At 50.5% G+C, this 12,613-nt stretch overlaps 12 non-coding genes across 12 annotated transcripts; all 12 read right to left on the minus strand.

Annotated features, from left to right (window-relative positions):
* Window positions 1-615: 615 nt before the first annotated feature.
* TRNAE-CUC (transfer RNA glutamic acid (anticodon CUC)) lies at window positions 616-687 on the minus strand. The gene has a single exon. It is a non-coding gene; the product is annotated as a tRNA-Glu (tRNA).
* A 901-nt stretch (window positions 688-1,588) lies between these two features.
* Window positions 1,589-1,660, minus strand: TRNAE-CUC (transfer RNA glutamic acid (anticodon CUC)). The gene has a single exon. It is a non-coding gene; the product is annotated as a tRNA-Glu (tRNA).
* Window positions 1,661-2,554: 894 nt separating this feature from the next.
* TRNAE-CUC (transfer RNA glutamic acid (anticodon CUC)) lies at window positions 2,555-2,626 on the minus strand. Its single transcript has one exon. It is a non-coding gene; the product is annotated as a tRNA-Glu (tRNA).
* A 901-nt stretch (window positions 2,627-3,527) lies between these two features.
* Window positions 3,528-3,599, minus strand: TRNAE-CUC (transfer RNA glutamic acid (anticodon CUC)). The gene has a single exon. It is a non-coding gene; the product is annotated as a tRNA-Glu (tRNA).
* A 901-nt stretch (window positions 3,600-4,500) lies between these two features.
* Window positions 4,501-4,572, minus strand: TRNAE-CUC (transfer RNA glutamic acid (anticodon CUC)). Its single transcript has one exon. It is a non-coding gene; the product is annotated as a tRNA-Glu (tRNA).
* A 1,874-nt stretch (window positions 4,573-6,446) lies between these two features.
* Window positions 6,447-6,518, minus strand: TRNAE-CUC (transfer RNA glutamic acid (anticodon CUC)). The gene has a single exon. It is a non-coding gene; the product is annotated as a tRNA-Glu (tRNA).
* Window positions 6,519-7,419: 901 nt separating this feature from the next.
* Window positions 7,420-7,491, minus strand: TRNAE-CUC (transfer RNA glutamic acid (anticodon CUC)). Its single transcript has one exon. It is a non-coding gene; the product is annotated as a tRNA-Glu (tRNA).
* Window positions 7,492-8,392: 901 nt separating this feature from the next.
* On the minus strand, window positions 8,393-8,464 carry TRNAE-CUC (transfer RNA glutamic acid (anticodon CUC)). Its single transcript has one exon. It is a non-coding gene; the product is annotated as a tRNA-Glu (tRNA).
* Window positions 8,465-9,365: 901 nt separating this feature from the next.
* TRNAE-CUC (transfer RNA glutamic acid (anticodon CUC)) lies at window positions 9,366-9,437 on the minus strand. Its single transcript has one exon. It is a non-coding gene; the product is annotated as a tRNA-Glu (tRNA).
* Window positions 9,438-10,338: 901 nt separating this feature from the next.
* TRNAE-CUC (transfer RNA glutamic acid (anticodon CUC)) lies at window positions 10,339-10,410 on the minus strand. The gene has a single exon. It is a non-coding gene; the product is annotated as a tRNA-Glu (tRNA).
* A 901-nt stretch (window positions 10,411-11,311) lies between these two features.
* On the minus strand, window positions 11,312-11,383 carry TRNAE-CUC (transfer RNA glutamic acid (anticodon CUC)). The gene has a single exon. It is a non-coding gene; the product is annotated as a tRNA-Glu (tRNA).
* Window positions 11,384-12,277: 894 nt separating this feature from the next.
* Window positions 12,278-12,349, minus strand: TRNAE-CUC (transfer RNA glutamic acid (anticodon CUC)). The gene has a single exon. It is a non-coding gene; the product is annotated as a tRNA-Glu (tRNA).
* Window positions 12,350-12,613: the final 264 nt, after the last annotated feature.

Genomic DNA, 12,613 nt, shown 5'->3' on the forward strand with positions numbered 1-12,613 from the left:
AAACCCTGACTCCACCCAACAGCATATTATCGGTGCATGGGAAGGAGTGGACCTCTAACATCTTATTGTTCCAGAAGGCAAGGTCTGGAGATTGGCTAATGCTAGTCACCAGAAAGCAAGGGAACTGCTAGTGTAGCCAGTCTGTTGCTTTAAATCAAACGCCGACTCCACCCAAGAGCATCTGGCTGCATCAGAAGGAGTTGACTCGTAACCTGGTGTTTATCCAGAAGGCAAAGTCCCATTACTTATGCAATGCTGTTATCAAGTGTGCCTCCGAGCATCTTTGGCTATGGTCGACAGAGTCTGGGAAGAAAGCGGCAAAGGTTTTGAGAAAGTGGCTTCTCAGAAAGAGACCGACATCAAGCAGCAGAGACTGGCGTTGACGCATTTCATGTCACCGTCATTGTGTTTGTATTAAGCTGGCTGAGTTGGCCAGGTGGGTATAAAGGCTGGAAAAGGTTCACAGTGCTGATTGGAGCTGAGAAAGCCATTGGGATGGATGGCGAAACCTTTTTCAGCTCTGCTAGGCAGAAGCCCAGACGACGGTGTCCAGCTACTACCAGTGTTCTGAAAGAAGCAGAAAACCTGCTGGCTTCGGGTGGAGAAAGAAGATTTTTCCCTGACCGGGAATCGAACCCGGGCCGCGGCGGTGAGAGCGCCGAATCCTAGCCACTAGACCACCAGGGAGAGCTGGTTTGGTTCTTCCCAGGCAAGCGAGAGGAAGTCAAGGGCAAATTGCTGATGCGGAGTGGATGCATTCTGGAGTCAGAAGCAATATCTCCAAAAAGGGGTGAAGGAGGCTCTTCTTCTAGCTACAGCTGGTTAGCAGTGGATTGTCCTCACCTCTAAACAGCCCTTTCAAAAGGAGAGCTTGTGTTCCCTGACCTCGGATCTAAAGTGGCAGGGAGAGCGTGGGCTACTAATCACCAGACAACAAGGGCCTGCGGGTTTAGCCAGTCTGTTGCTTCAAAGAAAACCCTGACTCCACCCAACAGCATATTATCGGTGCATGGGAAGGAGTGGACCTCTAACATCTTATTGTTCCAGAAGGCAAGGTCTGGAGATTGGCTAATGCTAGTCACCAGAAAGCAAGGGAACTGCTAGTGTAGCCAGTCTGTTGCTTTAAATCAAACGCCGACTCCACCCAAGAGCATCTGGCTGCATCAGAAGGAGTTGACTCGTAACCTGGTGTTTATCCAGAAGGCAAAGTCCCATTACTTATGCAATGCTGTCATCAAGTGTGCCTCCGAGCATCTTTGGCTATGGTCGACAGAGTCTGGGAAGAAAGCGGCAAAGGTTTTGAGAAAGTGGCTTCTCAGAAAGAGACCGACATCAAGCAGCAGAGACTGGCGTTGATGCATTTCATGTCACCGTCATTGTGTTTGTATTAAGCTGGCTGAGTTGGCCAGGTGGGTATAAAGGCTGGAAAAGGTTCACAATGCTGATTGGAGCTGAGAAAGCCATTGGGATGGATGGCGAAACCTTTTTCAGCTCTGCTAGGCAGAAGCCCAGACGACGGTGTCCAGCTACTACCAGTGTTCTGAAAGAAGCAGAAAACCTGCTGGCTTCGGGTGGAGAAAGAAGATTTTTCCCTGACCGGGAATCGAACCCGGGCCGCGGCGGTGAGAGCGCCGAATCCTAGCCACTAGACCACCAGGGAGAGCTGGTTTGGCTCTTACCAGGCAAGCGAGAGGAAGTCAAGGGCAAATTGCTGATGTGGAGTGGATGCATTCTGGAGTCAGAAGCAATATCTCCAAAAAGGGGTGAAGGAGGCTCTTCTTCCAGCTACAGCTGGTTAGCAGTGGATTGTCCTCACCTCTAAACAGCCCTTTCAAAAGGAGAGCTTGTGTTCCCTGACCTCGGATCTAAAGTGGCAGGGAGAGCGTGGGCTACTAATCACCAGACAACAAGGGCCTGCGGGTTTAGCCAGTCTGTTGCTTCAAAGAAAACCCTGACTCCACCCAACAGCATATTATCGGTGCATGGGAAGGAGTGGACCTCTAACATCTTATTGTTCCAGAAGGCAAGGTCTGGAGATTGGCTAATGCTAGTCACCAGAAAGCAAGGGAACTGCTAGTGTAGCCAGTCTGTTGCTTTAAATCAAACGCCGACTCCACCCAAGAGCATCTGGCTGCATCAGAAGGAGTTGACTCGTAACCTGGTGTTTATCCAGAAGGCAAAGTCCCATCACTTATGCAATGCTGTTATCAAGTGTGCCTCCGAGCATCTTTGGCTATGGTCGACAGAGTCTGGGAAGAAAGCGGCAAAGGTTTTGAGAAAGTGGCTTCTCAGAAAGAGACCGACATCAAGCAGCAGAGACTGGCGTTGACGCATTTCATGTCACCGTCATTGTGTTTGTATTAAGCTGGCTGAGTTGGCCAGGTGGGTATAAAGGCTGGAAAAGGTTCACAGTGCTGATTGGAGCTGAGAAAGCCATTGGGATGGATGGCGAAACCTTTTTCAGCTCTGCTAGGCAGAAGCCCAGACGACGGTGTCCAGCTACTACCAGTGTTCTGAAAGAAGCAGAAAACCTGCTGGCTTTGGGTGGAGATTTTTCCCTGACCGGGAATCGAACCCAGGCCGCGGCGGTGAGAGCGCCGAATCCTAGCCACTAGACCACCAGGGAGAGCTGGTTTGGCTCTTTCCAGGCAAGCGAGAGGAAGTCAAGGGCAAATTGCTGATGCGGAGTGGATGCATTCTGGAGTCAGAAGCAATATCTCCAAAAAGGGGTGAAGGAGGCTCTTCTTCTAGCTACAGCTGGTTAGCAGTGGATTGTCCTCACCTCTAAACAGCCCTTTCAAAAGGAGAGCTTGTGTTCCCTGACCTCGGATCTAAAGTGGCAGGGAGAGAGTGGGCTACTAATCTCCAGACAGCAAGGGCCTGCGGGTTTAGCCAGTCTGTTGCTTCAAAGAAAACCCTGACTCCACCCAACAGCATATTATCGGTGCATGGGAAGGAGTGGACCTCTAACATCTTATTGTTCCAGAAGGCAAGGTCTGGAGATTGGCTAATGCTAGTCACCAGAAAGCAAGGGAACTGCTAGTGTAGCCAGTCTGTTGCTTTAAATCAAACGCCGACTCCACCCAAGAGCATCTGGCTGCATCAGAAGGAGTTGACTCGTAACCTGGTGTTTATCCAGAAGGCAAAGTCCCATTACTTATGCAATGCTGTCATCAAGTGTGCCTCCGAGCATCTTTGGCTATGGTCGACAGAGTCTGGGAAGAAAGAGGCAAAGGTTTTGAGAAAGTGGCTTCTCAGAAAGAGACCGACATAAAGCAGCAGAGATTGGCGTTGACGCATTTCATGTCACTGTCATTGTGTTTGTATTAAGCTGGCTGAGTTGGCCAGGTGGGTATAAAGGCTGGAAAAGGTTCACAATGCTGATTGGAGCTGAGAAAGCCATTGGGATGGATGGCGAAACCTTTTTCAGCTCTGCTAGGCAGAAGCCCAGACGACGGTGTCCAGCTACTACCAGTGTTCTGAAAGAAGCAGAAAACCTGCTGGCTTTGGGTGGAGAAAGAAGATTTTTCCCTGACCGGGAATCGAACCCGGGACGCGGCAGTGAGAGCGCCGAATCCTAGCCACTAGACCACCAGGGAGAGCTGGTTTGGCTCTTTCCAGGCAAGCGAGAGGAAGTCAAGGGCAAATTGCTGATGCGGAGTGGATGCATTCTGGAGTCAGAAGCAATATCTCCAAAAAGGGGTGAAGGAGGCTCTTCTTCTAGCTACAGCTGGTTAGCAGTGGATTGTCCTCACCTCTAAACAGCCCTTTCAAAAGGAGAGCTTGTGTTCCCTGACCTCGGATCTAAAGTGGCAGGGAGAGCGTGGGCTACTAATCACCAGACAACAAGGGCCTGCGGGTTTAGCCAGTCTGTTGCTTCAAAGAAAACCCTGACTCCACCCAACAGCATATTATCGGTGCATGGGAAGGAGTGGACCTCTAACATCTTATTGTTCCAGAAGGCAAGGTCTGGAGATTGGCTAATGCTAGTCACCAGAAAGCAAGGGAACTGCTAGTGTAGCCAGTCTGTTGCTTTAAATCAAACGCCGACTCCACCCAAGAGCATCTGGCTGCATCAGAAGGAGTTGCCTCGTAACCTGGTGTTTATCCAGAAGGCAAAGTCCCATTACTTATGCAATGCTGTCATCAAGTGTGCCTCCGAGCATCTTTGGCTATGGTCGACAGAGTCTGGGAAGAAAGCGGCAAAGGTTTTGAGAAAGTGGCTTCTCAGAAAGAGACCGACATCAAGCAGCAGAGACTGGCGTTGACGCATTTCATGTCACCGTCATTGTGTTTGTATTAAGCTGGCTGAGTTGGCCAGGTGGGTATAAAGGCTGGAAAAGGTTCACAGTGCTGATTGGAGCTGAGAAAGCCATTGGGATGGATGGCGAAACCTTTTTCAGCTCTGCTAGGCAGAAGCCCAGACGACGGTGTCCAGCTACTACCAGTGTTCTGAAAGAAGCAGAAAACCTGCTGGCTTCGGGTGGAGAAAGAAGATTTTTCCCTGACCGGGAATCGAACCCGGGCCGCGGCGGTGAGAGCGCCAAATCCTAGCCACTAGACCACCAGGGAGAGCTGGTTTGGTTCTTCCCAGGCAAGCGAGAGGAAGTCAAGGGCAAATTGCTGATGCGGAGTGGATGCATTCTGGAGTCAGAAGCAATATCTCCAAAAAGGGGTGAAGGAGGCTCTTCTTCTAGCTACAGCTGGTTAGCAGTGGATTGTCCTCACCTCTAAACAGCCCTTTCAAAAGGAGAGCTTGTGTTCCCTGACCTCGGATCTAAAGTGGCAGGGAGAGCGTGGGCTACTAATCACCAGACAACAAGGGCCTGCGGGTTTAGCCAGTCTGTTGCTTCAAAGAAAACCCTGACTCCACCCAACAGCATATTATCGGTGCATGGGAAGGAGTGGACCTCTAACATCTTATTGTTCCAGAAGGCAAGGTCTGGAGATTGGCTAATGCTAGTCACCAGAAAGCAAGGGAACTGCTAGTGTAGCCAGTCTGTTGCTTTAAATCAAACGCCTACTCCACCCAAGAGCATCTGGCTGCATCAGAAGGAGTTGACTCGTAACCTGGTGTTTATCCAGAAGGCAAAGTCCCATTACTTATGCAATGCTGTCATCAAGTGTGCCTCCGAGCATCTTTGGCTATGGTCGACAGAGTCTGGGAAGAAAGCGGCAAAGGTTTTGAGAAAGTGGCTTCTCAGAAAGAGACCGACATCAAGCAGCAGAGACTGGCGTTGACGCATTTCATGTCACCGTCATTGTGTTTGTATTAAGCTGGCTGAGTTGGCCAGGTGGGTATAAAGGCTGGAAAAGGTTCACAATGCTGATTGGAGCTGAGAAAGCCATTGGGATGGATGGCGAAACCTTTTTCAGCTCTGCTAGGCAGAAGCCCAGACGACGGTGTCCAGCTACTACCAGTGTTCTGAAAGAAGCAGAAAACCTGCTGGCTTTGGGTGGAGAAAGAAGATTTTTCCCTGACCGGGAATCGAACCCGGGACGCGACAGTGAGAGCGCCGAATCCTAGCCACTAGACCACCAGGGAGAGCTGGTTTGGCTCTTTCCAGGCAAGCGAGAGGAAGTCAAGGGCAAATTGCTGATGCGGAGTGGATGCATTCTGGAGTCAGAAGCAATATCTCCAAAAAGGGGTGAAGGAGGCTCTTCTTCTAGCTACAGCTGGTTAGCAGTGGATTGTCCTCACCTCTAAACAGCCCTTTCAAAAGGAGAGCTTGTGTTCCCTGACCTCGGATCTAAAGTGGCAGGGAGAGCGTGGGCTACTAATCTCCAGACAGCAAGGGCCTGCGGGTTTAGCCAGTCTGTTGCTTCAAAGAAAACCCTGACTCCACCCAACAGCATATTATCGGTGCATGGGAAGGAGTGGACCTCTAACATCTTATTGTTCCAGAAGGCAAGGTCTGGAGATTGGCTAATGCTAGTCACCAGAAAGCAAGGGAACTGCTAGTGTAGCCAGTCTGTTGCTTTAAATCAAACGCCGACTCCACCCAAGAGCATCTGGCTGCATCAGAAGGAGTTGACTCGTAACCTGGTGTTTATCCAGAAGGCAAAGTCCCATTACTTATGCAATGCTGTCATCAAGTGTGCCTCCGAGCATCTTTGGCTATGGTCGACAGAGTCTGGGAAGAAAGAGGCAAAGGTTTTGAGAAAGTGGCTTCTCAAAAAGAGACCGACATAAAGCAGCAGAGATTGGCGTTGACGCATTTCATGTCACTGTCATTGTGTTTGTATTAAGCTGGCTGAGTTGGCCAGGTGGGTATAAAGGCTGGAAAAGGTTCACAATGCTGATTGGAGCTGAGAAAGCCATTGGGATGGATGGCGAAACCTTTTTCAGCTCTGCTAGGCAGAAGCCCAGACGACGGTGTCCAGCTACTACCAGTGTTCTGAAAGAAGCAGAAAACCTGCTGGCTTCGGGTGGAGAAAGAAGATTTTTCCCTGACCGGGAATCGAACCCAGGCCGCGGCGGTGAGAGCGCCGAATCCTAGCCACTAGACCACCAGGGAGAGCTGGTTTGGCTCTTCCCAGGCAAGCGAGAGGAAGTCAAGGGCAAATTGCTGATGCGGAGTGGATGCATTCTGGAGTTAGAAGCAATATCTCCAAAAAGGGGTGAAGGAGGCTCTTCTTCTAGCTACAGCTGGTTAGCAGTGGATTGTCCTCACCTCTAAACAGCCCTTTCAAAAGGAGAGCTTGTGTTCCCTGACCTCGGATCTAAAGTGGCAGGGAGAGCGTGGGCTACTAATCACCAGACAACAAGGGCCTGCGGGTTTAGCCAGTCTGTTGCTTCAAAGAAAACCCTGACTCCACCCAACAGCATATTATCGGTGCATGGGAAGGAGTGGACCTCTAACATCTTATTGTTCCAGAAGGCAAGGTCTGGAGATTGGCTAATGCTAGTCACCAGAAAGCAAGGGAACTGCTAGTGTAGCCAGTCTGTTGCTTTAAATCAAACGCCGACTCCACCCAAGAGCATCTGGCTGCATCAGAAGGAGTTGACTCGTAACCTGGTGTTTATCCAGAAGGCAAAGTCCCATTACTTATGCAATGCTGTCATCAAGTGTGCCTCCGAGCATCTTTGGCTATGGTCGACAGAGTCTGGGAAGAAAGCGGCAAAGGTTTTGAGAAAGTGGCTTCTCAGAAAGAGACCGACATCAAGCAGCAGAGACTGGCGTTGACGCATTTCATGTCACCGTCATTGTGTTTGTATTAAGCTGGCTGAGTTGGCCAGGTGGGTATAAAGGCTGGAAAAGGTTCACAGTGCTGATTGGAGCTGAGAAAGCCATTGGGATGGATGGCGAAACCTTTTTCAGCTCTGCTAGGCAGAAGCCCAGACGACGGTGTCCAGCTACTACCAGTGTTCTGAAAGAAGCAGAAAACCTGCTGGCTTCGGGTGGAGAAAGAAGATTTTTCCCTGACCGGGAATCGAACCCGGGCCGCGGCGGTGAGAGCGCCAAATCCTAGCCACTAGACCACCAGGGAGAGCTGGTTTGGTTCTTCCCAGGCAAGCGAGAGGAAGTCAAGGGCAAATTGCTGATGCGGAGTGGATGCATTCTGGAGTCAGAAGCAATATCTCCAAAAAGGGGTGAAGGAGGCTCTTCTTCTAGCTACAGCTGGTTAGCAGTGGATTGTCCTCACCTCTAAACAGCCCTTTCAAAAGGAGAGCTTGTGTTCCCTGACCTCGGATCTAAAGTGGCAGGGAGAGCGTGGGCTACTAATCACCAGACAACAAGGGCCTGCGGGTTTAGCCAGTCTGTTGCTTCAAAGAAAACCCTGACTCCACCCAACAGCATATTATCGGTGCATGGGAAGGAGTGGACCTCTAACATCTTATTGTTCCAGAAGGCAAGGTCTGGAGATTGGCTAATGCTAGTCACCAGAAAGCAAGGGAACTGCTAGTGTAGCCAGTCTGTTGCTTTAAATCAAACGCCGACTCCACCCAAGAGCATCTGGCTGCATCAGAAGGAGTTGACTCGTAACCTGGTGTTTATCCAGAAGGCAAAGTCCCATTACTTATGCAATGCTGTCATCAAGTGTGCCTCCGAGCATCTTTGGCTATGGTCGACAGAGTCTGGGAAGAAAGCGGCAAAGGTTTTGAGAAAGTGGCTTCTCAGAAAGAGACCGACATCAAGCAGCAGAGACTGGCGTTGACGCATTTCATGTCACCGTCATTGTGTTTGTATTAAGCTGGCTGAGTTGGCCAGGTGGGTATAAAGGCTGGAAAAGGTTCACAATGCTGATTGGAGCTGAGAAAGCCATTGGGATGGATGGCGAAACCTTTTTCAGCTCTGCTAGGCAGAAGCCCAGACGACGGTGTCCAGCTACTACCAGTGTTCTGAAAGAAGCAGAAAACCTGCTGGCTTCGGGTGGAGAAAGAAGATTTTTCCCTGACCGGGAATCGAACCCGGGCCGCGGCGGTGAGAGTGCCGAATCCTAGCCACTAGACCACCAGGGAGAGCTGGTTTGGCTCTTACCAGGCAAGCGAGAGGAAGTCAAGGGCAAATTGCTGATGCGGAGTGGATGCATTCTGGAGTCAGAAGCAATATCTCCAAAAAGGGGTGAAGGAGGCTCTTCTTCCAGCTACAGCTGGTTAGCAGTGGATTGTCCTCACCTCTAAACAGCCCTTTCAAAAGGAGAGCTTGTGTTCCCTGACCTCGGATCTAAAGTGGCAGGGAGAGCGTGGGCTACTAATCACCAGACAACAAGGGCCTGCGGGTTTAGCCAGTCTGTTGCTTCAAAGAAAACCCTGACTCCACCCAACAGCATATTATCGGTGCATGGGAAGGAGTGGACCTCTAACATCTTATTGTTCCAGAAGGCAAGGTCTGGAGATTGGCTAATGCTAGTCACCAGAAAGCAAGGGAACTGCTAGTGTAGCCAGTCTGTTGCTTTAAATCAAACGCCGACTCCACCCAAGAGCATCTGGCTGCATCAGAAGGAGTTGACTCGTCACCTGGTGTTTATCCAGAAGGCAAAGTCCCATTACTTATGCAATGCTGTCATCAAGTGTGCCTCCGAGCATCTTTGGCTATGGTCGACAGAGTCTGGGAAGAAAGCGGCAAAGGTTTTGAGAAAGTGGCTTCTCAGAAAGAGACCGACATCAAGCAGCAGAGACTGGCGTTGACGCATTTCATGTCACCGTCATTGTGTTTGTATTAAGCTGGCTGAGTTGGCCAGGTGGGTATAAAGGCTGGAAAAGGTTCACAATGCTGATTGGAGCTGAGAAAGCCATTGGGATGGATGGCGAAACCTTTTTCAGCTCTGCTAGGCAGAAGCCCAGACGACGGTGTCCAGCTACTACCAGTGTTCTGAAAGAAGCAGAAAACCTGCTGGCTTCGGGTGGAGAAAGAAGATTTTTCCCTGACCGGGAATCGAACCCGGGCCGCGGCGGTGAGAGCGCCGAATCCTAGCCACTAGACCACCAGGGAGAGCTGGTTTGGCTCTTACCAGGCAAGCGAGAGGAAGTCAAGGGCAAATTGCTGATGTGGAGTGGATGCATTCTGGAGTCAGAAGCAATATCTCCAAAAAGGGGTGAAGGAGGCTCTTCTTCCAGCTACAGCTGGTTAGCAGTGGATTGTCCTCACCTCTAAACAGCCCTTTCAAAAGGAGAGCTTGTGTTCCCTGACCTCGGATCTAAAGTGGCAGGGAGAGCGTGGGCTACTAATCACCAGACAACAAGGGCCTGCGGGTTTAGCCAGTCTGTTGCTTCAAAGAAAACCCTGACTCCACCCAACAGCATATTATCGGTGCATGGGAAGGAGTGGACCTCTAACATCTTATTGTTCCAGAAGGCAAGGTCTGGAGATTGGCTAATGCTAGTCACCAGAAAGCAAGGGAACTGCTAGTGTAGCCAGTCTGTTGCTTTAAATCAAACGCCGACTCCACCCAAGAGCATCTGGCTGCATCAGAAGGAGTTGACTCGTAACCTGGTGTTTATCCAGAAGGCAAAGTCCCATCACTTATGCAATGCTGTTATCAAGTGTGCCTCCGAGCATCTTTGGCTATGGTCGACAGAGTCTGGGAAGAAAGCGGCAAAGGTTTTGAGAAAGTGGCTTCTCAGAAAGAGACCGACATCAAGCAGCAGAGACTGGCGTTGACGCATTTCATGTCACCGTCATTGTGTTTGTATTAAGCTGGCTGAGTTGGCCAGGTGGGTATAAAGGCTGGAAAAGGTTCACAGTGCTGATTGGAGCTGAGAAAGCCATTGGGATGGATGGCGAAACCTTTTTCAGCTCTGCTAGGCAGAAGCCCAGACGACGGTGTCCAGCTACTACCAGTGTTCTGAAAGAAGCAGAAAACCTGCTGGCTTTGGGTGGAGAAAGAAGATTTTTCCCTGACCGGGAATCGAACCCAGGCCGCGGCGGTGAGAGCGCCGAATCCTAGCCACTAGACCACCAGGGAGAGCTGGTTTGGCTCTTTCCAGGCAAGTGAGAGGAAGTCAAGGGCAAATTGCTGATGCGGAGTGGATGCATTCTGGAGTCAGAAGCAATATCTCCAAAAAGGGGTGAAGGAGGCTCTTCTTCTAGCTACAGCTGGTTAGCAGTGGATTGTCCTCACCTCTAAACAGCCCTTTCAAAAGGAGAGCTTGTGTTCCCTGACCTCGGATCTAAAGTGGCAGGGAGAGAGTGGGCTACTAATCTCCAGACAGCAAGGGCCTGCGGGTTTAGCCAGTCTGTTGCTTCAAAGAAAACCCTGACTCCACCCAACAGCATATTATCGGTGCATGGGAAGGAGTGGACCTCTAACATCTTATTGTTCCAGAAGGCAAGGTCTGGAGATTGGCTAATGCTAGTCACCAGAAAGCAAGGGAACTGCTAGTGTAGCCAGTCTGTTGCTTTAAATCAAACGCCGACTCCACCCAAGAGCATCTGGCTGCATCAGAAGGAGTTGACTCGTAACCTGGTGTTTATCCAGAAGGCAAAGTCCCATCACTTATGCAATGCTGTTATCAAGTGTGCCTCCGAGCATCTTTGGCTATGGTCGACAGAGTCTGGGAAGAAAGCGGCAAAGGTTTTGAGAAAGTGGCTTCTCAGAAAGAGACCGACATCAAGCAGCAGAGACTGGCGTTGACGCATTTCATGTCACCGTCATTGTGTTTGTATTAAGCTGGCTGAGTTGGCCAGGTGGGTATAAAGGCTGGAAAAGGTTCACAGTGCTGATTGGAGCTGAGAAAGCCATTGGGATGGATGGCGAAACCTTTTTCAGCTCTGCTAGGCAGAAGCCCAGACGACGGTGTCCAGCTACTACCAGTGTTCTGAAAGAAGCAGAAAACCTGCTGGCTTTGGGTGGAGAAAGAAGATTTTTCCCTGACCGGGAATCGAACCCAGGCCGCGGCGGTGAGAGCGCCGAATCCTAGCCACTAGACCACCAGGGAGAGCTGGTTTGGCTCTTTCCAGGCAAGCGAGAGGAAGTCAAGGGCAAATTGCTGATGCGGAGTGGATGCATTCTGGAGTCAGAAGCAATATCTCCAAAAAGGGGTGAAGGAGGCTCTTCTTCTAGCTACAGCTGGTTAGCAGTGGATTGTCCTCACCTCTAAACAGCCCTTTCAAAAGGAGAGCTTGTGTTCCCTGACCTCGGATCTAAAGTGGCAGGGAGAGAGTGGGCTACTAATCTCAAGACAGCAAGGGCCTGCGGGTTTAGCCAGTCTGTTGCTTCAAAGAAAACCCTGACTCCACCCAACAGCATATTATCGGTGCATGGGAAGGAGTGGACCTCTAACATCTTATTGTTCCAGAAGGCAAGGTCTGGAGATTGGCTAATGCTAGTCACCAGAAAGCAAGGGAACTGCTAGTGTAGCCAGTCTGTTGCTTTAAATCAAACGCCGACTCCACCCAAGAGCATCTGGCTGCATCAGAAGGAGTTGACTCGTAACCTGGTGTTTATCCAGAAGGCAAAGTCCCATTACTTATGCAATGCTGTTATCAAGTGTGCCTCCGAGCATCTTTGGCTATGGTCGACAGAGTCTGGGAAGAAAGCGGCAAAGGTTTTGAGAAAGTGGCTTCTCAGAAAGAGACCGACATCAAGCAGCAGAGACTGGCGTTGACGCATTTCATGTCACCGTCATTGTGTTTGTATTAAGCTGGCTGAGTTGGCCAGGTGGGTATAAAGGCTGGAAAAGGTTCACAGTGCTGATTGGAGCTGAGAAAGCCATTGGGATGGATGGCGAAACCTTTTTCAGCTCTGCTAGGCAGAAGCCCAGACGACGGTGTCCAGCTACTACCAGTGTTCTGAAAGAAGCAGAAAACCTGCTGGCTTTGGGTGGAGATTTTTCCCTGACCGGGAATCGAACCCAGGCCGCGGCGGTGAGAGCGCCGAATCCTAGCCACTAGACCACCAGGGAGAGCTGGTTTGGCTCTTTCCAGGCAAGCGAGAGGAAGTCAAGGGCAAATTGCTGATGCGGAGTGGATGCATTCTGGAGTCAGAAGCAATATCTCCAAAAAGGGGTGAAGGAGGCTCTTCTTCTAGCTACAGCTGGTTAGCAGTGGATTGTCCTCACCTCTAAACAGCCCTTTCAAAAGGAGAGCTTGTGTTCCCTGACCTCGGATCTAAAGTGGCAGGGAGAGAGTGGGCTACTAATCTCCAGACAGCAAGGGCCTGCGGGTTT

This window comes from Staurois parvus, unplaced genomic scaffold (assembly GCF_062004578.1).
Source record: "Staurois parvus isolate SC_StPar_1 unplaced genomic scaffold, SC_StPar_1.0 ptg001181l, whole genome shotgun sequence".
Classification (NCBI taxonomy): Eukaryota; Metazoa; Chordata; class Amphibia; order Anura; family Ranidae; genus Staurois; species Staurois parvus.